Here is a 26,953-nt window from a genome sequence, read left to right as displayed (position 1 = left end):
GACTCAGGCCACTGCAGAAGTATCCCTGTGCAGCCATCTGCGGGAGATAGTCTTGTGCCAGCATGCTGCACGACTGAGGCGGATGCTTTCACAGGTGCAGGTCCTCCCAACTCTTCATGGAACTGTGCCCCTTCAGGAGACTCAGGCCACTGCAGAAGTATCCCTGTGCAGCCAGCTGCGGGAGATAGTCTTGTGCCAGCATGCTGCACGACTGAGGCGGATGCTTTGCACAGGTGCAGGTCCTCCCAACTCTTCATGGAACTGTGCCCCTTCAGGAGACTCAGTCCACTACAGAAGTATCCCTGTGCAGCCAGCTGCGGGAGATAGTCTTGTGCAAGCATGCTGCACGACTGAGACGGATGCTTTCCACAGGTGCAGGTCCTCCCAACTCTTCATGGAACTGTGCCCCTTCAGGAGACTCAGGCCACTGCAGAAGTATCCCTGTGCAGCCAGCTGCGGGAGATAGTCTTGTGCCAGCATGCTGCACGACTGAGGCGGATGCTTTCCACAGGTGCAGGTCCTCCCAACTCTTCATGGAACTGTGCCCCTTCAGGAGACTCAGTCCACTGAAGAAGTATCCCTGTGCAGCCAGCTGCGGGAGATAGTCTTGTGCAGCATGCTGCACGACTGAGGCGGATGATTTCCATAGATGCAGGTCCTCCCAAATCTTCATGGAAATCTGCCCCTTCAGGAGACTCAGGCCACTGCAGAAGTATCCCTGTGCAGCCAGCTGCGGGAGATAGTCTTGTGCCAGCATGCTGCACGACTGAGGCAGATGCTTTCCACAGGTGCAGGTCCTCCCAACTCTTCATGGAACTGTGCCCCTTCAGGAGACTCAGGCCACAGCAGAAGTATCCCTGTGCAGCCAGCTGCGGGAGATAGTCTTGTGCCAGCATGCTGCACGACCAACGCGGATGCTTTCCACAGATGTAGGTCCTCCCAACTCTTCATGGAACTGTGTCCCTTCAGGAGACTCAGACCACTGCAGAAGTATCCCTGTGCAGCCAGCATCGGGAGATAGTCTTGTGCCAGCATGCTACACGACTCAGTCGGATGCTTTCCAGAGGTGCAAGTCCTCCCAACTCTTCATGGAACTGTGCCCCTTCAGGAGACTCAGGCCACTGCAGAAGTATCCCTGTCTAGCCAGCTGCGGGAGATAGTCTTGTGGCAGCATGCTGCACGACTGAGGCGGATGCTTTCCACAGGTCCAGGTCCACCCAACTCTTCATGGAACTGTGCCCCTTCAGGAGACTCAGGCCACTGCAGAAGTATCCCTGTGCAGTCAGCTGCGGGAGATAGTCTTGTGCCAGCATGCTGCACGACTGAGGCGGATGCTTTCACAGGTGCAGGTCCTCCTAACTCTTCCTGGAACTGTGCCTCTTCAGGAGACTACGACCACTGCAGAAGTATCCCTTTGCAGCCAGCTGCGGGAGATAGTCTTGTGCCAGCATGCTGCATGACTGAGGTGGATGCTTTGCACAGGCGCAGGTCCTCCCAACTCGTCATGGAACTGTGCCCCTTCAGGAGACTCAGTCCACTGCAGAAGTATCACTGTGCAGCCAGCTGCGGGAGATAGTCTTGTGGCAGCATGCTGCACGACTGAGGCGGATGCTTTCCACAGGTCCAGGTCCACCCAACTCTTCATGGAACTGTGCCCCTTCAGGAGACTCAGGCCACTGCAGAAGTATCCCTGTGCAGTCAGCTGCGGGAGATAGTCTTGTGCCAGCATGCTGCACGACTGAGGCGGATGCTTTCACAGGTGCAGGTCCTTCCAACTCTTCCTGGAACTGTGCCCCTTCAGGAGACTCAGGCCACTGCAGAAGTATCCCTGTGCAGCCGCTGCGGGAGATAGTCTTGTGCCAGCATGCTGCACGACTGAGGCGGATGCTTTCCACAGGTGCAGGTCCTCTCAACTCTTCATGGAACTGTGCCCCTTCAGGAGACTCAGGCCACTGCAGAAGTATCCCTGTGCAGCCAGCTGCGGGAGATAGTCTTGTGCCAGCATGCTGCACGACTGAGGTGGATGCTTTGCACAGGCGCAGGTCCTCCCAACTCGTCATGGAACTGTGCCCCTTCAGGAGACTCAGTCCACTGCAGAAGTATCACTTGCAGCCAGCTGCGGGAGATAGTCTTGTGGCAGCATGCTGCACGACTGAGGCGGATGCTTTCCACAGGTCCAGGTCCACCCAAATCTTCATGGAACTGTGCCCCTTCAGGAGACTCAGGCCACTGCAGAAGTATCCCTGTGCAGTCAGCTGCGGGAGATAGTCTTGTGCCAGCATGCTGCACGACTGAGGCGGATGCTTTCACAGGTGCAGGTCCTCCCAACTCTTCCTGGAACTGTGCCCCTTCAGGAGACTAAGGCCACTGCAGAAGTATCCCTGTGCAGCCGCTGCGGGAGATAGTCTTGTGCCAGCATGCTGCACGACTGAGGCAGATGCTTTCAACAGGTCCAGGTCCACCCAACTCTTCATGGAACTGTGCCCCTTCAGGAGACTCAGGCCACTGCAGATGTATCCCTGTGCAGTCAGCTGCGGGAGATAGTCTTGTGCCAGCATGCTGCACGACTGAGGCGGATGCTTTCACAGGTGCAGGTCCTCCTAACTCTTCCTGGAACTGTGCCCCTTCAGGAGACTACGACCACTGCAGAAGTATCCCTGTGCAGCCAGCAGCGGGAGATAGTCTTGTGGCAGCATGCTGCACGACTGAGGCGGATGCTTTCCACAGGTGCAGGTCCTCCCAACTCTTCATGGAACTGTGCCCCTTCAGGAGACTCAGGCCACTGCAGAAGTATCCCTGTGCAGCCAGCTGCGGGAGATAGTCTTGTGCCAGCATGCTGCACGACTGAGGTGGATGCTTTCCACAGGTGCAGGTCCTCCCAACTCTTCATGGAACTGTGCCCCTTCAGGAGACTCAGGCCACTGCAGAAGTATCCCTGTGCAGCCGGCTGCGGGAGATAGTCTTGTGCCAGCATGCTGCACGACTGAGGCGGATGCTTTCCACAGGTGCAGGTCCTCCCAACTCTTCATGGAACTGTGCCCCTTCAGGAGACTCAGTCCACTGCAGAAGTATCCCTGTGCAGCCAGCTGCGGGAGATAGTCTTGTGCAAGCATGCTGCACGACTGAGGCGGATGCTTTCCATAGGTGCAGGTCCTCCCAACTCTTCATGGAACTGTGCCCCTTCAGGAGACTCAGGCCACTGCAGAAGTATCCCTGTGCAGCCAGCTGCGGGAGATAGTCTTCTGCCAGCATGCTTCACGACTGACGCGGATGCTTTCCACAGGTGCAGGTCTTCCCAACTCTTCATGGAACTGTGCCCCTTCAGGAGACTCAGTCCACTGCAGAAGTATCACTGTGCAGACAGCTGCGGGAGATAGTCTTGTGGCAGCATGCTGCACGACTGAGGCGGATGCTTTCCACAGGTCCAGGTCCACCCAACTCTTCATGGAACTGTGCCCTTTCAGGAGACTCAGGCCACTGCAGATGTATACCTGTGCAGTCAGCTGCGGGAGATAGTCTTGTACCAGCATGCTGCACGACTGAGGCGGATGCTTTCACAGGTGCAGGTCCTCCCAACTCTTCCTGGAACTGTGCCCCTTCAGGAGACTCAGGCCACTGCAGAAGTATCCCTGTGCAGCCGCTGCGGGAGATAGTCTTGTGCCAGCATGCTGCACGACTGAGGCAGATGCTTTCCACAGGTCCAGGTCCACCCAACTCTTCATGGAACTGTGCCCCTTCAGGAGACTCAGGCCACTGCAGATGTATCCCTGTGCAGCCAGCAGCGGGAGATAGTCTTGTGGCAGCATGCTGCATGACTGAGGCGGATGCTTTCCACAGGTGCAGGTCCTCTCAACTCTTCATGGAACTGTGCCCCTTCAGGAGACTCAGGCCACTGCAGAAGTATCCCTGTGCAGCCAGCTGCGGGAGATAGTCTTGTGCAAGCATGCTGCACGACTGAGGCGGATGCTTTCCACAGGTTCAGGTCCTCCCAACTCTTCATGGAACTGTGCCCCTTCAGGAGACTCAGGCCACTGCAGAAGTATCCCTGTGCAGCCAGCTGCGGGAGATAGTCTTGTGCCAGCATGCTGCACGACTGAGGTGGATGCTTTGCACAGGCGCAGGTCCTCCCAACTCGTCATGGAACTGTGCCCCTTCAGGAGACTCAGTCCACTGCAGAAGTATCACTGTGCAGCCAGCTGCGGGAGATAGTCTTGTGCAAGCATGCTGCACGACTGAGGCGGATGCTTTCCACAGGTGCAGGTCCTCCCAACTCTTCATGGAACTGTGCCCCTTCAGGAGACTCAGGCCACTGCAGAAGTATCCCTGTGCAGCCGGCTGCGGGAGATAGTGTTGTGCCAGCATGCTGCACGACTGAGGCGGATGCTTTCCACAGGTGCAGGTCCTCCCAACTCTTCATGGAACTGTGCCCCTTCAGGAGACTCAGTCCACTGCAGAAGTATCCCTGTGCAGCCAGCTGCGGAAGATAGTCTTGTGCAAGCATGCTGCACGACTGAGGCGGATGCTTTCCACAGGTGCAGGTCCTCCCAACTCTTCATGGAACTGTGCCCCTTCAGGAGACTCAGGCCACTGCAGAAGTATCCCTGTGCAGCCAGCTGCGGGAGATAGTCTTCTGCCAGCATGCTGCACGACTGAGGCGGATGCTTTCCACAGGTGCAGGTCCTCCCAATTCTTCATGGAACTGTGCCCCTTCAGGAAACTCAGGCCACTGCAGAAGTATCCCTGTCTAGCCAGCTGCGGGAGATAGTCTTGTGGCAGCATGCTGCACGACTGAGGCGGATGCTTTCCACAGGTCCAGGTCCACCCAACTCTTCATGGAACTGTGCCCCTTCAGGAGACTCAGGCCACTGCAGAAGTATCCCTGTGCAGTCAGCTGCAGGAGATAGTCTTGTGCCAGCATGCTGCACGACTGAGGCGGATGCTTTCACAGGTGCAGGTCCTCCCAACTCTTCCTGGAACTGTGCCCCTTCAGGAGACTCAGGCCACTGCAGAAGTATCCCTGTGCAGCCGCTGTGGGAGATAGTCTTGTGCCAGCATGCTGCACGACTGAGGCAGATGCTTTCCACAGGTCCAGGTCCACCCAACTCTTCATGGAACTGTGCCCCTTCAGGAGACTCAGGCCACTGCAGATGTATCCCTGTGCAGTCAGCTGCGGGAGATAGTCTTGTGCCAGCATGCTGCACGACTGAGGCGGATGCTTTCACAGGTGCAGGTCCTCCTAACTCTTCCTGGAACTGTGCCCCTTCAGAAGACTACGACCACTGCAGAAGTATCCCTGTGCAGCCAGCAGCGGGAGATAGTCTTGTGGCAGCATGCTGCACGACTGAGGCGGATGCTTTCCACAGGTGCAGGTCCTCTCAACTCTTCATGGAACTGTGCCCCTTCAGGAGACTCAGGCCACTGCAGAAGTATCCCTGTGCAGCCAGCTGCGGGAGATAGTCTTGTGCAAGCATGCTGCACGACTGAGGCGGATGCTTTCCACAGGTTCAGGTCCTCCCAACTCTTCATGGAACTGTGCCCCTTCAGGAGACTCAAGCCACTGCAGAAGTATCCCTGTGCAGCCAGCTGTGGGAGATAGTCTTGTGCCAGCATGCTGCACGAATGAGGTGGATGCTTTCCACAGGCGCAGGTCCTCCCAACTCTTCATGGAACTGTGCCCCTTCAGGAGACTCAGGCCACTGCAGAAGTATCCCTGTGCAGCCAGCTGCGGGAGATAGTCTTCTGCCAGCATGCTGCACGACTGAGGCGGATGCTTTCCACAGGTGCAGGTCCTCCCAACTCTTCATGGAACTGTGCCCCTTCAGGAGACTCAGTCCACTGCAGAAGTATCCATGTGCAGCCAGCTGCGGGAGATAGTCTTGTGCAAGCATGCTGCACGACTGAGGCGGATGTTTTCACAGATGCAGGTCCTCCCAACTCTTCCTGGAACTGTGCCCCTTCAGGAGACTACGACCACTGCAGAAGTATCCCTGTGCAGCAAGCTGCGGGAGATAGACTTGTGGCAGCATGCTGCACGACTGAGGCGGTTGCTTTCCGCAGGTGCAGGTCCTCTCAACTCTTCATGGAACTGTGCCCCTTCAGGAGACTCAGGCCACTGCAGAAGTATCCCTGTGCAGCCAGCTGAGGGAGATAGTCTTGTGCCAGCATGCTGCACGACTGAGGCGGATGCTTTGCACAGGTGCAGGTCCTCCCAACTCTTCATGGAACTGTGCACCTTCAGGAGACTCAGGCCACTGCAGAAGTATCCCTGTGCAGCCGGCTGCGGGAGATAGTCTTGTGCAAGCATGCTGCACGGCTGAGGCGGATGCTTTCCACAGGTGCAGGTCCTCCCAACTCTTCATGGAACTGTGCCCCTTCAGGAGACTCAGGCCACTGCAGAAGTATCCCTGTGCAGCCGGCTGCGGGAGATAGTCTTGTGCCAGCATGCTGCACGACTGAGGCGGATGCTTTCCACAGGTGCAGCTCCTCCCAACTCTTCATGGAACTGTGCCCCTTCAGGAGACTCAGTCCACTGCAGAAGTATCCCTGTGCAGCCAGCTGTGGGAGATAGTCTTGTGCAAGCATGCTGCACGACTGAGGCGGATGCTTTCACAGATGCAGGTCCTCCCAACTCTTCCTGGAACTGTGCCCCTTCAGGAGACTACGACCACTGCAGAAGTATCCCTGTGCAGCAAGCTGCGGGAGATAGTCTTGTGGCAGCATGCTGCACGACTGAGGCGGATGCTTTCCACAGGTGCAGGTCCTCTCAACTCTTCATGGAACTGTGCCCCTTCAGGAGACTCAGGCCACTGCAGAAGTATCCCTGTGCAGCCAGCTGAGGGAGATAGTCTTGTGCCAGCATGCTGCACGACTGAGGCGGATGCTTTGCACAGGTGCAGGTCCTCCCAACTCTTCATGGAACTGTGCCCCTTCAGGAGACTCAGTCCACTACAGAAGTATCCCTGTGCAGCCAGCTGCGGGAGATAGTCTTGTGCAAGCATGCTGCACGACTGAGACGGATGCTTTCCACAAGTGCAGGTCCTCCCAACTCTTCATGGAACTGTGCCCCTTCAGGAGACTCAGGCCACTGCAGAAGTATCCCTGTGCAGCTAGCTGCGGGAGATAGTCTTGTGCCAGCATGCTGCACGACTGAGGCGGATGCTTTCCACAGGTGCAGGTCCTCCCAACTCTTCATGGAACTGTGCCCCTTCAGGAGACTCAGTCCACTGAAGAAGTATCCCTGTGCAGCCAGCTGCGGGAGATAGTCTTGTGCAGCATGCTGCACGACTGAGGGGGATGATTTCCATAGATGCAGGTCCTCCCAAATCTTCATGGAAATCTGCCCCTTCAGGAGACTCAGGCCACTGCAGAAGTATCCCTGTGCAGCCAGCTGCGGGAGATAGTCTTGTGCCAGCATGCTGCACGACTGAGGCAGATGCTTTCCACAGGTGCAGGTCCTCCCAACTCATCATGGAACTGTGCCCCTTCAGGAGACTCAGGCCACTGCAGAAGTATCCCTGTGCAGCCAGCTGCGGGAGATAGTCTTGTGCCAGCATGCTGCACGACCGACGCGGATGCTTTCCACAGATGTAGGTCCTCCCAACTCTTCATGGAACTGTGCCCCTTCAGGAGACTCAGACCACTGCAGAAGTATCCCTGTGCAGCCAGCATCGGGAGATAGTCTTGTGCCAGCATGCTACACGACTCAGTCGGATGCTTTCCAGAGGTGCAAGTCCTCCCAACTCTTCATGGAACTGTGCCCCTTCAGGAGACTCAGGCCACTGCAGAAGTATCCCTGTCTAGCCAGCTGCGGGAGATAGGCTTGTGGCAGCATGCTGCACGACTGAGGCGGATGCTTTCCACAGGTCCAGGTCCACCCAACTCTTCATGGAACTGTGCCCCTTCAGGAGACTCAGGCCACTGCAGAAGTATCCCTGTGCAGTCAGCTGCGGGAGATAGTCTTGTGCCAGCATGCTGCACGACTGAGGCGGATGCTTTCACAGGTGCGGGGTCCTCCTAACTCTTCCTGGAACTGTGCCTCTTCAGGAGACTACGACCACTGCAGAAGTATCCCTTTGCAGCCAGTTGCGGGAGATAGTCTTGTGCCAGCATGCTGCACGACTGAGGTGGATGCTTTGCACAGGCGCAGGTCCTCCCAACTCGTCATGGAACTGTGCCCCTTCAGGAGACTCAGTCCACTGCAGAAGTATCACTGTGCAGCCAGCTGCGGGAGATAGTCTTGTGGCAGCATGCTGCACGACTGAGGCGGATGCTTTCCACAGGTCCAGGTCCACCCAACTCTTCATGGAACTGTGCCCCTTCAGGAGACTCAGGCCACTGCAGAAGTATCCCTGTGCAGTCAGCTGCGGGAGATAGTCTTGTGCCAGCATGCTGCACGACTGAGGCGGATGCTTTCACAGGTGCAGGTCCTCCCAACTCTTCCTGGAACTGTGCCCCTTCAGGAGACTCAGGCCACTGCAGAAGTATCCCTGTGCAGCCGCTGCGAGAGATAGTCTTGTGCCAGCATGCTGCACGACTGAGGCGGATGCTTTCCACAGGTGCAGGTCCTCTCAACTCTTCATGGAACTGTGGCCCTTCAGGAGACTCAGGCCACTGCAGAAGTATCCCTGTGCATCCAGCTGCGGGAGATAGTCTTGTGCCAGCATGCTGCACGACTGAGGTGGATGCTTTGCACAGGCGCAGGTCCTCCCAATTCGTCATGGAACTGTGCCCCTTCAGGAGACTCAGTCCACTGCAGAAGTATCACTGTGCAGCCAGTTGCGGGAGATAGTCTTGTGGCAGCATGCTGCACGACTGAGGCGGATGCTTTCCACAGGTCCAGGTCCACCCAACTCTTCATGGAACTGTGCCCCTTCAGGAGACTCAGGCCACTGCAGAAGTATCCCTGTGCAGTCAGCTGCGGGAGATAGTCTTGTGCCAGCATGCTGCACGACTGAGGCGGATGCTTTCACAGGTGCAGGTCCTCCCAACTCTTCCTGGAACTGTGCCCCTTCAGGAGACTACGACCACTGCAGAAGTATCCCTGTGCAGCCAGCAGCGGGAGATAGTCTTGTGGCAGCATGCTGCATGACTGAGGCGGATGCTTTCCACAGGTGCAGGTCCTCCCAACTCTTCATGGAACTGTGCCCCTTCAGGAGACTCAGGCCACTGCAGAAGTATCCCTGTGCAGCCAGCTGCGGGAGATAGTCTTGTGCCAGCATGCTGCACGACTGAGGTGGATGCTTTGCACAGGCGCAGGTCCTCCCAACTCGTCATGGAACTGTGCCCCTTCAGGAGACTCAGTCCACTGCAGAAGTATCACTGTGCAGCCAGCTGCGGGAGATAGTCTTGTGCAAGCATGCTGCACGACTGAGGCGGATGCTTTCCACAGGCGCAGGTCCTCCCAACTCTTCATGGAACTGTGCCCCTTCAGGAGACTCAGGCCACTGCAGAAGTATCCCTGTGCAGCCAGCTGCGGGAGATAGTCTTGTGCAAGCATGCTGCACGACTGAGGCGGATGCTTTCCACAGGTGCAGGTCCTCCCAACTCTTCATGGAACTGTGCCCCTTCAGGAGACTCAGGCCACTGCAGAAGTATCCCTGTGCAGCCGGCTGCGGGAGATAGTCTTGTGCCAGCATGCTGCACGACTGAGGCGGATGCTTTCCACAGGTGCAGGTCCTCCCAACTCTTCATGGAACTGTGCCCCTTCAGGAGACTCAGTCCACTGCAGAAGTATCCTTGTGCAGCCAGCTGCGGGAGATAGTCTTGTGCAAGCATGCTGCACGACTGAGGCGGATGCTTTCCATAGGTGCAGGTCCTCCCAACTCTTCATGGAACTGTGCCCCTTCAGGAGACTCAGGCCACTGCAGAAGTATCCCTGTGCAGCCAGCTGCGGGAGATAGTCTTCTGCCAGCATGCTGCACGACTGACGCGGATGCTTTCCACAGGTGCAGGTCTTCCCAACTCTTCATGGAACTGTGCCCCTTCAGGAGACTCAGTCCACTGCAGAAGTATCACTGTGCAGACAGCTGCGGGAGATAGTCTTGTGGCAGCATGCTGCACGACTGAGGCGGATGCTTTCCACAGGTCCAGGTCCACCCAACTCTTCATGGAACTGTGCCCCTTCAGGAGACTCAGGCCACTGCAGAAGTATCCCTCTGCAGTCAGCTGCGGGATATAGTCTTGTGCCAGCATGCTGCACGACTGAGGCGGATGCTTTCACAGGTGCAGGTCCTCCCAACTCTTCCTGGAACTGTGCCCCTTCAGGAGACTCAGGCCACTGCAGAAGTATCCCTGTGCAGCCGCTGCGGGAGATATTCTTGTGCTAGCATGCTGCACGATTGAGGCAGATGCTTTCCACAGGTCCAGGTCCACCCAACTCTTCATGGAACTGTGCCCCTTCAGGAGACTCAGGCCACTGCAGATGTATCCCTGTGCAGTCAGCTGCGGGAGATAGTCTTGTACCAGCATGCTGCACGACTGAGGCGGATGCTTTCACAGGTGCAGGTCCTCCCAACTCTTCCTGGAACTGTGCCCCTTCAGGAGACTCAGGCCACTGCAGAAGTATCCCTGTGCAGCCGCTGCGGGAGATAGTCTTGTGCCAGCATGCTGCACGACTGAGGCAGATGCTTTCCACAGGTCCAGGTCCACCCAACTCTTCATGGAACTGTGCCCCTTTAGGAGACTCAGGCCACTGCAGATGTATCCCTGTGCAGCCAGCAGCGGGAGATAGTCTTGTGGCAGCATGCTGCACGACTGAGGCGGATGCTTTCCACAGGTGCAGGTCCTCTCAACTCTTCATGGAACTGTGCCCGTTCAGGAGACTCAGGCCACTGCAGAAGTATCCCTGTGCAGCCAGCTGCGGGAGATAGTCTTGTGCAAGCATGCTGCACGACTGAGGCGGATGCTTTCCACAGGTTCAGGTCCTCCCAACTCTTCATGGAACTGTGCCCCTTCAGGAGACTCAGGCCACTCCAGAAGTATCCCTGTGCAGCCAGCTGCGGGAGATAGTCTTGTGCCAGCATGCTGCACGACTGAGGTGGATGCTTTGCACAGGCGCAGGTCCTCCCAACTCGTCATGGAACTGTGCCCCTTCAGGAGACTCAGTCCACTGCAGAAGTATCACTGTGCAGCCAGCTGCGGGAGATAGTCTTGTGCAAGCATGCTGCACGACTGAGGCGGATGCTTTCCACAGGTGCAGGTCCTCCCAACTCTTCATGGAACTGTGCCCCTTCAGGAGACTCAGGCCACTGCAGAAGTATCCCTGTGCAGCCGGCTGCGGGAGATAGTCTTGTGCCAGCATGCTGCACGACTGAGGCGGATGCTTTCCACAGGTGCAGGTCCTCCCAACTCTTCATGGAACTGTGCCCCTTCAGGAGACTCAGTCCACTGCAGAAGTATCCCTGTGCAGCCAGCTGCGGGAGATAGTCTTGTGCAAGCATGCTGCACGACTGAGGCGGATGCTTTCCACAGGTGCAGGTCCTCCCAACTCTTCATGGAACTGTGCCCCTTCAGGAGACTCAGGCCACTGCAGAAGTATCCCTGTGCAGCCAGCTGCGGGAGATAGTCTTCTGCCAGCATGCTGCACGACTGAGGCGGATGCTTTCCACAGGTGCAGGTCCTCCCAACTCTTCATGGAACTGTGCCCCTTCAGGAAACTCAGGCCACTGCAGAAGTATCCCTGTCTAGCCAGCTGCGGGAGATAGTCTTGTGGCAGCATGCTGCACGACTGAGGCGGATGCTTTCCACAGGTCCAGGTCCACCCAACTCTTCATGGAACTGTGCCCCTTCAGGAGACTCAGGCCACTGCAGAAGTATCCCTGTGCAGTCAGCTGCGGGAGATAGTCTTGTGCCAGCATGCTGCACGACTGAGGTGGATGCTTTCACAGGTGCAGGTCCTCCCAACTCTTCCTGGAACTGTGCCCCTTCAGGAGACTCAGGCCACTGCAGAAGTATCCCTGTGCAGCCGCTGTGGGAGATAGTCTTGTGCCAGCATGCTGCACGACTGAGGCAGATGCTTTCCACAGGTCCAGGTCCACCCAACTCTTCATGGAACTGTGCCCCTTCAGGAGACTCAGGCCACTGCAGATGTATCCCTGTGCAGTCAGCTGCGGGAGATAGTCTTGTGCCAGCATGCTGCACGACTGAGGCGGATGCTTTCACAGGTGCAGGTCCTCCTAACTCTTCCTGGAACTGTGCCCCTTCAGAAGACTACGACCACTGCAGAAGTATCCCTGTGCAGCCAGCAGCGGGAGATAGTCTTGTGGCAGCATGCTGCACGACTGAGGCGGATGCTTTCCACAGGTGCAGGTCCTCTCAACTCTTCATGGAACTGTGCCCCTTCAGGAGACTCAGGCCACTGCAGAAGTATCCCTGTGCAGCCAGCTGCGGGAGATAGTCTTGTGCAAGCATGCTGCACGACTGAGGCGGATGCTTTCCACAGGTTCAGGTCCTCCCAACTCTTCATGGAACTGTGCCCCTTCAGGAGACTCAAGCCACTGCAGAAGTATCCCTGTGCAGCCAGCTGTGGGAGATAGTCTTGTGCCAGCATGCTGCACGAATGAGGTGGATGCTTTCCACAGGCGCAGGTCCTCCCAACTCTTCATGGAACTGTGCCCCTTCAGGAGACTCAGGCCACTGCAGAAGTATCCCTGTGCAGCCAGCTGCGGGAGATAGTCTTCTGCCAGAATGCTGCACGACTGAGGCGGATGCTTTCCACAGGTGCAGGTCCTCCCAACTCTTCATGGAACTGTGCCCCTTCAGGAGACTCAGTCCACTGCAGAAGTATCCCTGTGCAGCCAGCTGCGGGAGATAGTCTTGTGCAAGCATGCTGCACGACTGAGGCGGATGCTTTCACAGATGCAGGTCCTCCCAACTCTTCCTGGAACTGTGCCCCTTCAGGAGACTACGACCACTGCAGAAGTATCCCTGTGCAGCAAGCTGCGGGAGATAGTCTTGGGGCAGCATGCTGCACGACTGAGGCGGTTGCTTTCCACAGGTGCAGGTCCTCTCAACTCTTCATGGAACTGTGCCCCTTCAGGAGACTCAGGCCACTGCAGAAGTATCCCTGTGCAGCCAGCTGAGGGAGATAGTCTTGTGCCAGCATGCTGCACGACTGAGGCGGATGCTTTGCACAGGTGCAGGTCCTCCCAACTCTTCATGGAACTGTGCACCTTCAGGAGACTCAGGCCACTGCAGAAGTATCCCTGTGCAGCCGGCTGCGGGAGATAGTCTTGTGCCAGCATGCTGCACGACTGAGGCGGATGCTTTCACAGGTGCAGGTCCTCCCAACTCTTCCTGGAACTGTGCCCCTTCAGGAGACTCAGGCCACTGCAGAAGTATCCCTGTGCAGCCAGCTGCGGGAGATAGTCTTGTGCCAGCATGCTGCACGACTGAGGCGGATGCTTTCCACAGGTCCAGGTCCACCCAACTCTTCATGGAACTGTGCCCCTTCAGGAGACTCAGGCCACTGCAGAAGTATCCCTGTGCAGTCAGCTGCGGGAGATAGTCTTGTGCCAGCATGCTGCATGACTGAGGCGGATGCTTTCACAGGTGAAGGTCCTCCTAACTCTTCCTGGAACTGTGCCCCTTCAGGAGACTACGACCACTGCAGAAGTATCCCTGTGCAGCCAGCTGCGGGAGATAGTCTTGTGCCAGCATGCTGCACGACTGAGGCGGATGCTTTCCACAGGTCCAGGTCCACCCAACTCTTCATGGAACTGTGCCCCTTCAGGAGACTCAGGCCACTGCAGAAGTATCCCTGTGCAGTCAGCTGCGGGAGATAGTCTTGTGCCAGCATGCTGCATGACTGAGGCGGATGCTTTCACAGGTGAAGGTCCTCCTAACTCTTCCTGGAACTGTGCCCCTTCAGGAGACTACGACCACTGCAGAAGTATCCCTGTGCAGCCAGCTGCGGGAGATAGTCTTGTGGCAGCATGCTGCATGACTGAGGCGGGTGCTTTCCACAGGTGCTGGTTCTCTCAACTCTTCATGGAACTGTGCCCCTTCAGGAGACTCAGGCCACTGCAGAAGTATCCCTGTGCAGCCAGCTGCGGGAGATAGTCTTGTGCCAGCATGCTGCACGACTGAAGTGGATGCTTTCCACAGGTGCAGGTCCTCTCAACTCTTCATGGAACTGTGCCCCTTCAGGAGACTCAGCCTCTGCAGAAGTATCCCTGTGCAGCCAGCTGCGGGAGATAGTCTTGTGCCAGCATGCTGCACGACTGAGGTGGATGCTTTGCACAGGTGCAGGTCCTCCCAACTCTTCATGGAACTGTGCCCCTTCAGGAGACTCAGTCCACTGCAGAAGTATCACTGTGCAGCCAGCTGCGGGAGATAGTCGTGTGCAAGCATGCTGCACGACTGAGGCGGAAGCTTTCCACAGGTGCAGGACCTCCCAACTCTTCATGGAACTGTGCCCCTTCAGGAGACTCAGGCCACTGCAGAAGTATCCCTGTGCAGCCAGCTGCGGGAGATAGTCTTGTGCCAGCATGCTGCACGACTGAGGCGGATGCTTTCCACAGGTGCAGGTTCTCCCAACTCTTCATGGAACTGTGCCCCTTCAGGAGACTCAGTCCACTGCAGAAGTATCCCTGTGCAGCCAGCTGCGGGAGATAGTCTTGTGCAGCATGCTGCATGACTGAGGCGGATGCTTTCCACAGGTGCAGGTCCTCCCAACTCTTCATGGAACTGTGCCCCTTCAGGAGACTCAGGCCACTGCAGAAGTATCCCTGTGCAGCCAGCTGCGGGAGACAGTCTTGTGGCAGCATGCTGCATGACTTAAGCGGATGCTTTCCACAGGTTCAGGTCCACCCAACTCTTCATGGAACTGTGCCCCTTCAGGAGACTCAGGCCACTGCAGAAGTATCCCTGTGCAGCCAGCTGCGGGAGACTGTCGTGTGCCAGCATTCTGCACGACTGAGGCGGATGCTTTCCACAGGTGCAGGTCCTCCCAACTCTTCATGGAACTGTGCCCCTTCAGGAGACTCAGGGAGACTCAGGCCTCTGCAGAAGTATCCCTGTGCAGCCAACAGCGGGAGATAGTCTTGTGCCAGCATGCTGCACGACTGAGGCAGATGCTTTCCACAGGTGCAAGTCCTCCCAACTCTTCATGCAACTGTGCCCCTTCAGGAGACTCAGGCCACTGCAAAGGTATCCCTGTGCAGCCAGCTGCGGGAGATAGTCTTGTGCCAGCATGCTGCACGACTGAGGCTGATGCTTTCCACAGGTGCAGGTCCTCCCAACTCTTCATGGAACTGTGCCCCTTCAGGAGACTCAGGCCACTGCAGAAGTATCCCTGTGCAGCCAGCTGCGGGACATAGTCTTGTGCCAGCATGCTGCACGACTGAGGCGGATACTTTCCACAGGTGCAGGTCCTCCCAGCTCTTCATGGAACTTTGCCCCTTCAGGAGACTCAGGCCACTGCAAAAGTATCCCTGTGCAGCCAGCTGCGGGAGATAGTCTTGTGCCAGCATGCGCCATGACTGAGGCGGATGCTTTCCACAGGTGCAGGTCCTCCCAACTCTTCATGGAACTGTGCCCCTTCAGGAGACACAGGCCACTGCAGAAGTATCCCTGTGCAGCCAGCTGCGGGAGATAGTCTTGTGCCAGCATTCTGCACAACTGAGGCAGATGCTTTCCACAGGTGCAAGTCCTCCCAACTCTTCATGGAACTGTGCCCCTTCAGGAGACTCAGGCCACTGCAGAAGTATCCCTGTGCAGCCAGCTGCGGGAGATAGTCTTGTGCAGCATGCTGCACGACTGAGGCGGATGATTTCCACAGATGCAGGTCCTCCCAACTATTCATGGAACTGTGTCCCTTCAGGAGATTCAGGCCTCTGCAGAAGTATCCCTGTGCAGCCAGCTGCGGGAGATAGTCTTGTGCCAGCATGCTGCACGACTGAGGCAGATGCTTTCCATAGGTGAAGGTCCCCCCAACTCTTCATGCAACTGTGCCCCTTCAGGAGACTCAGGCCACTGCAAAGGTATCCCTGTGCAGCCAGCTGCGGGAGATAGTCTTGTGCCACCATGCTGCACGACTGAGGCGGATGCTTTCCACAGGTGCAGGTCCTCCCAACTCTTCATGGAACTGTGCCCCTTCAGGAGACTCAGTCCACTGCAGAAGTATCACTGTGCAGCCAGCTGCGGGAGATAGTCTTGTGCAAGCATGCTGCACGACTGAGGCGGATGCTTTCCACAGGCGCAGGTCCTCCCAACTCTTCATGGAACTGTGCACCTTCAGGAGACTCAGGCCACTGCAGAAGTATCCCTGTGCAGCCGGCTGCGGGAGATAGTCTTGTGCCAGCATGCTGCACGACTGAGGCGGATGCTTTCACAGGTGCAGGTCCTCCCAACTCTTCCTGGAACTGTGCCCCTTCAGGAGACTCAGGCCACTGCAGAAGTATCCCTGTGCAGCCAGCTGCGGGAGATAGTCTTGTGCCAGCATGCTGCACGACTGAGGCGGATGCTTTCCACAGGTCCAGGTCCACCCAACTCTTCATGGAACTGTGCCCCTTCAGGAGACTCAGGCCACTGCAGAAGTATCCCTGTGCAGTCAGCTGCGGGAGATAGTCTTGTGCCAGCATGCTGCATGACTGAGGCGGATGCTTTCACAGGTGAAGGTCCTCCTAACTCTTCCTGGAACTGTGCCCCTTCAGGAGACTACGACCACTGCAGAAGTATCCCTGTGCAGCCAGCTGCGGGAGATAGTCTTGTGCCAGCATGCTGCACGACTGAGGCGGATGCTTTCCACAGGTCCAGGTCCACCCAACTCTTCATGGAACTGTGCCCCTTCAGGAGACTCAGGCCACTGCAGAAGTATCCCTGTGCAGTCAGCTGCGGGAGATAGTCTTGTGCCAGCATGCTGCATGACTGAGGCGGATGCTTTCACAGGTGAAGGTCCTCCTAACTCTTCCTGGAACTGTGCCCCTTCAGGAGACTACGACCACTGCAGAAGTATCCCTGTGCAGCCAGCTGCGGGAGATAGTCTTGTGGCAGCATGCTGCATGACTGAGGCGGGTGCTTTCCACAGGTGCTGGTTCTCTCAACTCTTCATGGAACTGTGCCCCTTCAGGAGACTCAGGCCACTGCAGAAGTATCCCTGTGCAGCCAGCTGCGGGAGATAGTCTTGTGCCAGCATGCTGCACGACTGAAGTGGATGCTTTCCACAGGTGCAGGTCCTCTCAACTCTTCATGGAACTGTGCCCCTTCAGGAGACTCAGCCTCTGCAGAAGTATCCCTGTGCAGCCAGCTGCGGGAGATAGTCTTGTGCCAGCATGCTGCACGACTGAGGTGGATGCTTTGCACAGGTGCAGGTCCTCCCAACTCTTCATGGAACTGTGCCCCTTCAGGAGACTCAGTCCACTGCAGAAGTATCACTGTGCAGCCAGCTGCGGGAGATAGTCGTGTGCAAGCATGCTGCACGACTGAGGCGGAAGCTTTCCACAGGTGCAGGACCTCCCAACTCTTCATGGAACTGTGCCCCTTCAGGAGACTCAGGCCACTGCAGAAGTATCCCTGTGCAGCCAGCTGCGGGAGATAGTCTTGTGCCAGCATGCTGCACGACTGAGGCGGATGCTTTCCACAGGTGCAGGTTCTCCCAACTCTTCATGGAACTGTGCCCCTTCAGGAGACTCAGTCCACTGCAGAAGTATCCCTGTGCAGCCAGCTGCGGGAGATAGTCTTGTGCAGCATGCTGCATGACTGAGGCGGATGCTTTCCACAGGTGCAGGTCCTCCCAACTCTTCATGGAACTGTGCCCCTTCAGGAGACTCAGGCCACTGCAGAAGTATCCCTGTGCAGCCAGCTGCGGGAGACAGTCTTGTGGCAGCATGCTGCATGACTTAAGCGGATGCTTTCCACAGGTTCAGGTCCACCCAACTCTTCATGGAACTGTGCCCCTTCAGGAGACTCAGGCCACTGCAGAAGTATCCCTGTGCAGCCAGCTGCGGGAGACTGTCGTGTGCCAGCATTCTGCACGACTGAGGCGGATGCTTTCCACAGGTGCAGGTCCTCCCAACTCTTCATGGAACTGTGCCCCTTCAGGAGACTCAGGGAGACTCAGGCCTCTGCAGAAGTATCCCTGTGCAGCCAACAGCGGGAGATAGTCTTGTGCCAGCATGCTGCACGACTGAGGCAGATGCTTTCCACAGGTGCAAGTCCTCCCAACTCTTCATGCAACTGTGCCCCTTCAGGAGACTCAGGCCACTGCAAAGGTATCCCTGTGCAGCCAGCTGCGGGAGATAGTCTTGTGCCAGCATGCTGCACGACTGAGGCTGATGCTTTCCACAGGTGCAGGTCCTCCCAACTCTTCATGGAACTGTGCCCCTTCAGGAGACTCAGGCCACTGCAGAAGTATCCCTGTGCAGCCAGCTGCGGGACATAGTCTTGTGCCAGCATGCTGCACGACTGAGGCGGATACTTTCCACAGGTGCAGGTCCTCCCAGCTCTTCATGGAACTTTGCCCCTTCAGGAGACTCAGGCCACTGCAAAAGTATCCCTGTGCAGCCAGCTGCGGGAGATAGTCTTGTGCCAGCATGCGCCATGACTGAGGCGGATGCTTTCCACAGGTGCAGGTCCTCCCAACTCTTCATGGAACTGTGCCCCTTCAGGAGACACAGGCCACTGCAGAAGTATCCCTGTGCAGCCAGCTGCGGGAGATAGTCTTGTGCCAGCATTCTGCACAACTGAGGCAGATGCTTTCCAAAGGTGCAAGTCCTCCCAACTCTTCATGGAACTGTGCCCCTTCAGGAGACTCAGGCCACTGCAGAAGTATCCCTGTGCAGCCAGCTGCGGGAGATAGTCTTGTGCAGCATGCTGCACGACTGAGGCGGATGATTTCCACAGATGCAGGTCCTCCCAACTATTCATGGAACTGTGTCCCTTCAGGAGATTCAGGCCTCTGCAGAAGTATCCCTGTGCAGCCAGCTGCGGGAGATAGTCTTGTGCCAGCATGCTGCACGACTGAGGCAGATGCTTTCCATAGGTGAAGGTCCCCCCAACTCTTCATGCAACTGTGCCCCTTCAGGAGACTCAGGCCACTGCAAAGGTATCCCTGTGCAGCCAGCTGCGGGAGATAGTCTTGTGCCACCATGCTGCACGACTGAGGCGGATGCTTTCCACAGGTGCAGGTCCTCCCAACTCTTCATGGAACTGTGCCCCTTCAGGAGACTCAGGCCACTGCAGAAGTATCCCTGTGCAGCCATCTGCGGGACATAGTCTTGTGCCAGTATGCTGCACGACTGAGGCGGGTGCTTTCCACAGGTGCAGGTCCTCCCAACTCTTCATGGAACTGTGCCCCTTCAGGAGACTCAGGCCACTGCAGAAGTATCCCTGTGCAGCCAGCTGCGGGAGATAGTCTTGTGCCAGCATTCTGCACGACTGAGGCAGATGCTTTCCACAGGTGCAAGTCCTCCCAACTCTTCATGGAACTGTGCCCCTTCAGGAGACTCAGGCCACTGCAGAAGTATCCCTGTGCAGCCAGCTGCGGGAGATAGTCTTGTGCAGCATGCTGCACGACTGAGGCGGATGATTTCCACAGATGCAGGTCCTCCCAACTATTCATGGAACTGTGTCCCTTCAGGAGACTCAGGCCACTGCAGAAGTATCCCTGTGCAGCCAGCTGCGGGAGATTGTCTTGTGCCAGCATGCTGCACGACTGAGGCAGATGTTTTCCATAGGTGAAGGTCCCCCCAACACTTCATGGAACTGTGCCCCTTTAGGAGACTCAGGCCACTGCAGAAGTATCCCTGTGCAGCCAGCGGCGGGAGATAGTCTTGTGCCAGCATGCTGCACGACTGAGTCGGATGCTTTCCAGAGGTGCAAGTCCTCCCAACTCTTCATGGAACTGTGCCCCTTCAGGAGACTCAGGCCACTGCAGAAGTATCCCTGTCTAGCCAGCTGCGGGAGATAGTCTTGTGGCAGCATGCTGCACGACTGAGGCGGATGCTTTCCACAGGTGCAGGTCCTCTCAACTCTTCATGGAACTGTGCCCCTTCAGGAGACTCAGGCCACTGCAGAAGTATCCCTGTGGAGCCAGCTGCGGGAGATAGTCTTGTGCCAGCATGCTGCACGAGTGAGGTGGATGCTTTGCACAGGCGCAGGTCCTCCCAACTCGTCATAGAACTGTGCCCCTTCAGGAGACTCAGTCCACTGCAGAAGTATCGCTGTGCAGCCAGCTGCGGGAGATAGTCTTGTGCAAGCATGCTGCACGACTGAGGCGGATGCTTTCCACAGGTGCAGGTCCTCCCAACTCTTCATGGAACTGTGCCCCTTCAGGAGATTCAGGCCACTGCAGAAGTATCCCTGTGCAGCCGGCTGCGGGAGATAGTCTTGTGCAAGCATGCTGCACGGCTGAGGCGGATGCTTTCCACAGGTGCAGGTCCTCCCAACTCTTCATGGAACTATGCCCCTTCAGGAGACTCAGGCCACTGCAGAAGTATCCCTGTGCAGCCGGCTGCGGGAGATAGTCTTGTGCCAGCATGCTGCACGACTGAGGCGGATGCTTTCCACAGGTGCAGGTCCTCCCAACTCTTCATGGAACTGTGCCCCTTCAGGAGACTCAGTCCACTGCAGAAGTATCCCTGTGCAGCCAGCTGCGGGAGATAGTCTTGTGCAAGCATGCTGCACGACTGAGGCGGATGCTTTCACAGATGCAGGTCCTCCCAACTCTTCCTGGAACTGTGCCCCTTCAGGAGACTACGACCACTGCAGAAGTATCCCTGTGCAGCAAGCTGCGGGAGATAGTCTTGTGGCAGCATATTGCACGACTGAGGCGGATGCTTTCCACAGGTGCAGATCCTCTCAACTCTTCATGGAACTGTGCCCCTTCAGGAGACTCAGGCCACTGCAGAAGTATCCCTGTGCAGCCAGCTGAGGGAGATAGTCTTGTGCCAGCATGCTGCACGACTGAGGCGGATGCTTTGCACAGGTGCAGGTCCTCCCAACTCTTCATGGAACTGTGCCCCTTCAGGAGACTCAGTCCACTACAGAAGTATCCCTGTGAAGCCAGCTGCGGGAGATAGTCTTGTGCAAGCATACTGCACGACTGAGACGGATGCTTTCCACAGGTGCAGGTCCTCCCAACTCTTCATGGAACTGTGCCCCTTCAGGAGACTCAGGCCACTGCAGAAGTATCCCTGTGCAGCCAGCTGCGGGAGATAGTCTTGTGCCAGCATGCTGCACGACTGAGGCGGATGCTTTCCACAGGTGCAGGTCCTCCCAACTCTTCATGGAACTGTGCCCCTTCAGGAGACTCAGTCCACTGAAGAAGTATCCCTGTGCAGCCAGCTGCGGGAGATAGTCTTGTGCAGCATGCTGCACGACTGAGGCGGATGATTTCCATAGATGCAGGTCCTCCCAAATCTTCATGGAAATCTGCCCCTTCAGGAGACTCAGGCCACTGCAGAAGTATCCCTGTGCAGCCAGCTGCGGGAGATAGTCTTGTGCCAGCATGCTGCACGACTGAGGCAGATGCTTTCCACAGGTGCAGGTCCTCCCAACTCTTCATGGAACTGTGCCCCTTCAGGAGACTCAGGCCACTGCAGAAGTATCCCTGTGCAGCCAGCTGCGGGAGATAGTCTTGTGCCAGCATGCTGCACGACCAACGCGGATGCTTTCCACAGATGTAGGTCCTCCCAACTCTTCATGGAACTGTGTCCCTTCAGGAGACTCAGACCACTGCAGAAGTATCCCTGTGCAGCCAGCATCGGGAGATAGTCTTGTGCCAGCATGCTACACGACTCAGTCGGATACTTTCCAGAGGTGCAAGTCCTCCCAACTCTTCATGGAACTGTGCCCCTTCAGGAGACTCAGGCCACTGCAGAAGTATCCCTGTCTAGCCAGCTGCGGGAGATAGTCTTGTGGCAGCATGCTGCACGACTGAGGCGGATGCTTTCCACAGGTCCAGGTCCACCCAACTCTTCATGGAACTGTGCCCCTTCAGGAGACTCAGGCCACTGCAGAAGTATCCCTGTGCAGTCAGCTGCGGGAGATAGTCTTGTGCCAGCATGCTGCACGACTGAGGCGGATGCTTTCACAGGTGCAGGTCCTCCTAACTCTTCCTGGAACTGTGCCTCTTCAGGAGACTACGACCACTGCAGAAGTATCCCTTTGCAGCCAGCTGCGGGAGATAGTCTTGTGCCAGCATGCTGCATGACTGAGGTGGATGCTTTGCACAGGCGCAGGTCCTCCCAACTCGTCATGGAACTGTGCCCCTTCAGGAGACTCAGTCCACTGCAGAAGTATCACTGTGCAGCCAGCTGCGGGAGATAGTCTTGTGGCAGCATGCTGCACGACTGAGGCGGATGCTTTCCACAGGTCCAGGTCCACCCAACTCTTCATGGAACTGTGCCCCTTCAGGAGACTCAGGCCACTGCAGAAGTATCCCTGTGCAGTCAGCTGCGGGAGATAGTCTTGTGCCAGCATGCTGCACGACTGAGGCGGATGCTTTCACAGGTGCAGGTCCTTCCAACTCTTCCTGGAACTGTGCCCCTTCAGGAGATTCAGGCCACTGCAGAAGTATCCCTGTGCAGCCGCTGCGGGAGATAGTCTTGTGCCAGCATGCTGCACGACTGAGGCGGATGCTTTCCACAGGTGCAGGTCCTCTCAACTCTTCATGGAACTGTGCCCCTTCAGGAGACTCAGGCCACTGCAGAAGTATCCCTGTGCAGCCAGCTGCGGGAGATAGTCTTGTGCCAGCATGCTGCACGACTGAGGTGGATGCTTTGCACAGGCGCAGGTCCTCCCAACTCGTCATGGAACTGTGCCCCTTCAGGAGACTCAGTCCACTGCAGAAGTATCACTGTGCAGCCAGCTGCGGGAGATAGTCTTGTGGCAGCATGCTGCACGACTGAGGCGGATGCTTTCCACAGGTCCAGGTCCACCCAACTCTTCATGGAACTGTGCCCCTTCAGGAGACTCAGGCCACTGCAGAAGTATCCCTGTGCAGTCAGCTGCGGGAGATAGTCTTGTGCCAGCATGCTGCACGACTGAGGCGGATGCTTTCACAGGTGCAGGTCCTCCCAACTCTTCCTGGAACTGTGCCCCTTCAGGAGACTCAGGCCACTGCAGAAGTATCCCTGTGCAGCCGCTGCGGGAGATAGTCTTGTGCCAGCATGCTGCACGACTGAGGCAGATGCTTTCAACAGGTCCAGGTCCACCCAACTCTTCATGGAACTGTGCCCCTTCAGGAGACTCAGGCCACTGCAGATGTATCCCTGTGCAGTCAGCTGCGGGAGATAGTCTTGTGCCAGCATGCTGCACGACTGAGGCGGATGCTTTCACAGGTGCAGGTCCTCCTAACTCTTCCTGGAACTGTGCCCCTTCAGGAGACTACGACCACTGCAGAAGTATCCCTGTGCAGCCAGCAGCGGGAGATAGTCTTGTGGCAGCATGCTGCACGACTGAGGCGGATGCTTTCCACAGGTGCAGGTCCTCCCAACTCTTCATGGAACTGTGCCCCTTCAGGAGACTCAGGCCACTGCAGAAGTATCCCTGTGCAGCCAGCTGCGGGAGATAGTCTTGTGCCAGCATGCTGCACGACTGAGGTGGATGCTTTCCACAGGTGCAGGTCCTCCCAACTCTTCATGGAACTGTGCCCCCTCAGGAGACTCAGGCCACTGCAGAAGTATCCCTGTGCAGCCGGCTGCGGGAGATAGTCTTGTGCCAGCATGCTGCACGACTGAGGCGGATGCTTTCCACAGGTGCAGGTCCTCCCAACTCTTCATGGAACTGTGCCCCTTCAGGAGACTCAGTCCACTGCAGAAGTATCCCTGTGCAGCCAGCTGCGGGAGATAGTCTTGTGCAAGCATGCTGCACGACTGAGGCGGATGCTTTCCATAGGTGCAGGTCCTCCCAACTCTTCATGGAACTGTGCCCCTTCAGGAGACTCAGGCCACTGCAGAAGTATCCCTGTGCAGCCAGCTGCGGGAGATAGTCTTCTGCCAGCATGCTTCACGACTGACGCGGATGCTTTCCACAGGTGCAGGTCTTCCCAACTCTTCATGGAACTGTGCCCCTTCAGGAGACTCAGTCCACTGCAGAAGTATCACTGTGCAGACAGCTGCGGGAGATAGTCTTGTGGCAGCATGCTGCACGACTGAGGCGGATGCTTTCCACAGGTCCAGGTCCACCCAACTCTTCATGGAACTGTGCCCTTTCAGGAGACTCAGGCCACTGCAGATGTATCCCTGTGCAGTCAGCTGCGGGAGATAGTCTTGTGCCAGCATGCTGCACGACTGAGGCGGATGCTTTCCACAGGTGCAGGTCCTCTCAACTCTTCATGGAACTGTGCCCCTTCAGGAGACTCAGGCCACTGCAGAAGTATCCCTGTGCAGCCAGCTGCGGGAGATAGTCTTGTGCCAGCATGCTGCACGACTGAGGTGGATGCTTTGCACAGGCGCAGGTCCTCCCAACTCGTCATGGAACTGTGCCCCTTCAGGAGACTCAGGCCACTGCAGAAGTATCCCTGTGCAGTCAGCTGCGGGAGATAGTCTTGTGCCAGCATGCTGCACGACTGAGGCGGATGCTTTCACAGGTGCAGGTCCTCCCAACTCTTCCTGGAACTGTGCCCCTTCAGGAGACTCAGGCCACTGCAGAAGTATCCCTGTGCAGCCGCTGCGGGAGATAGTCTTGTGCCAGCATGCTGCACGACTGAGGCAGATGCTTTCAACAGGTCCAGGTCCACCCAACTCTTCATGGAACTGTGCCCCTTCAGGAGACTCAGGCCACTGCAGATGTATCCCTGTGCAGTCAGCTGCGGGAGATAGTCTTGTGCCAGCATGCTGCACGACTGAGGCGGATGCTTTCACAGGTGCAGGTCCTCCTAACTCTTCCTGGAACTGTGCCCCTTCAGGAGACTACGACCACTGCAGAAGTATCCCTGTGCAGCCAGCAGCGGGAGATAGTCTTGTGGCAGCATGCTGCACGACTGAGGCGGATGCTTTCCACAGGTGCAGGTCCTCCCAACTCTTCATGGAACTGTGCCCCTTCAGGAGACTCAGGCCACTGCAGAAGTATCCCTGTGCAGCCAGCTGCGGGAGATAGTCTTGTGCCAGCATGCTGCACGACTGAGGTGGATGCTTTCCACAGGTGCAGGTCCTCCCAACTCTTCATGGAACTGTGCCCCTTCAGGAGACTCAGGCCACTGCAGAAGTATCCCTGTGCAGCCGGCTGCGGGAGATAGTCTTGTGCCAGCATGCTGCACGACTGAGGCGGATGCTTTCCACAGGTGCAGGTCCTCCCAACTCTTCATGGAACTGTGCCCCTTCAGGAGACTCAGTCCACTGCAGAAGTATCCCTGTGCAGCCAGCTGCGGGAGATAGTCTTGTGCAAGCATGCTGCACGACTGAGGCGGATGCTTTCCATAGGTGCAGGTCCTCCCAACTCTTCATGGAACTGTGCCCCTTCAGGAGACTCAGGCCACTGCAGAAGTATCCCTGTGCAGCCAGCTGCGGGAGATAGTCTTCTGCCAGCATGCTTCACGACTGACGCGGATGCTTTCCACAGGTGCAGGTCTTCCCAACTCTTCATGGAACTGTGCCCCTTCAGGAGACTCAGTCCACTGCAGAAGTATCACTGTGCAGACAGCTGCGGGAGATAGTCTTGTGGCAGCATGCTGCACGACTGAGGCGGATGCTTTCCACAGGTCCAGGTCCACCCAACTCTTCATGGAACTGTGCCCTTTCAGGAGACTCAGGCCACTGCAGATGTATCCCTGTGCAGTCAGCTGCGGGAGATAGTCTTGTACCAGCATGCTGCACGACTGAGGCGGATGCTTTCACAGGTGCAGGTCCTCCCAACTCTTCCTGGAACTGTGCCCCTTCAGGAGACTCAGGCCACTGCAGAAGTATCCCTGTGCAGCCGCTGCGGGAGATAGTCTTGTGCCAGCATGCTGCACGACTGAGGCAGATGCTTTCCACAGGTCCAGGTCCACCCAACTCTTCATGGAACTGTGCCCCTTCAGGAGACTCAGGCCACTGCAGATGTATCCCTATGCAGCCAGCAGCGGGAGATAGTCTTGTGGCAGCATGCTGCATGACTGAGGCGGATGCTTTCCACAGGTGCAGGTCCTCTCAACTCTTCATGGAACTGTGCCCCTTCAGGAGACTCAGGCCACTGCAGAAGTATCCCTGTGCAGCCAGCTGCGGGAGATAGTCTTGTGCAAGCATGCTGCACGACTGAGGCGGATGCTTTCCACAGGTTCAGGTCCTCCCAACTCTTCATGGAACTGTGCCCCTTCAGGAGACTCAGGCCACTGCAGAAGTATCCCTGTGCAGCCAGCTGCGGGAGATAGTCTTGTGCCAGCATGCTGCACGACTGAGGTGGATGCTTTGCACAGGCGCAGGTCCTCCCAACTCGTCATGGAACTGTGCCCCTTCAGGAGACTCAGTCCACTGCAGAAGTATCACTGTGCAGCCAGCTGCGGGAGATAGTCTTGTGCAAGCATGCTGCACGACTGAGGCGGATGCTTTCCACAGGTGCAGGTCCTCCCAACTCTTCATGGAACTGTGCCCCTTCAGGAGACTCAGGCCACTGCAGAAGTATCCCTGTGCAGCCGGCTGCGGGAGATAGTCTTGTGCCAGCATGCTGCACGACTGTGGCGGATGCTTTCCACAGGTGCAGGTCCTCCCAACTCTTCATGGAACTGTGCCCCTTCAGGAGACTCAGTCCACTGCAGAAGTATCCCTGTGCAGCCAGCTGCGGGAGATAGTCTTGTGCAAGCATGCTGCACGACTGAGGCGGATGCTTTCCACAGGTGCAGGTCCTCCCAACTCTTCATGGAACTGTGCCCCTTCAGGAGACTCAGGCCACTGCAGAAGTATCCCTGTGCAGCCAGCTGCGGGAGATAGTCTTGTGCCAGCATGCTGCACGACTGAGGTGGATGCTTTGCACAGGCGCAGGTCCTCCCAACTCGTCATGGAACTGTGCCCCTTCAGGAGACTCAGTCCACTGCAGAAGT

The sequence above is a fragment of the Ambystoma mexicanum genome, chromosome 6p (assembly GCF_040938575.1).
Source record: "Ambystoma mexicanum isolate Mex_15411 chromosome 6p, UKY_AmexF1_1, whole genome shotgun sequence".
Lineage (NCBI taxonomy): Eukaryota > Metazoa > Chordata > Amphibia > Caudata > Ambystomatidae > Ambystoma > Ambystoma mexicanum.
Note: the sequence above shows the minus strand (reverse complement) of the source record.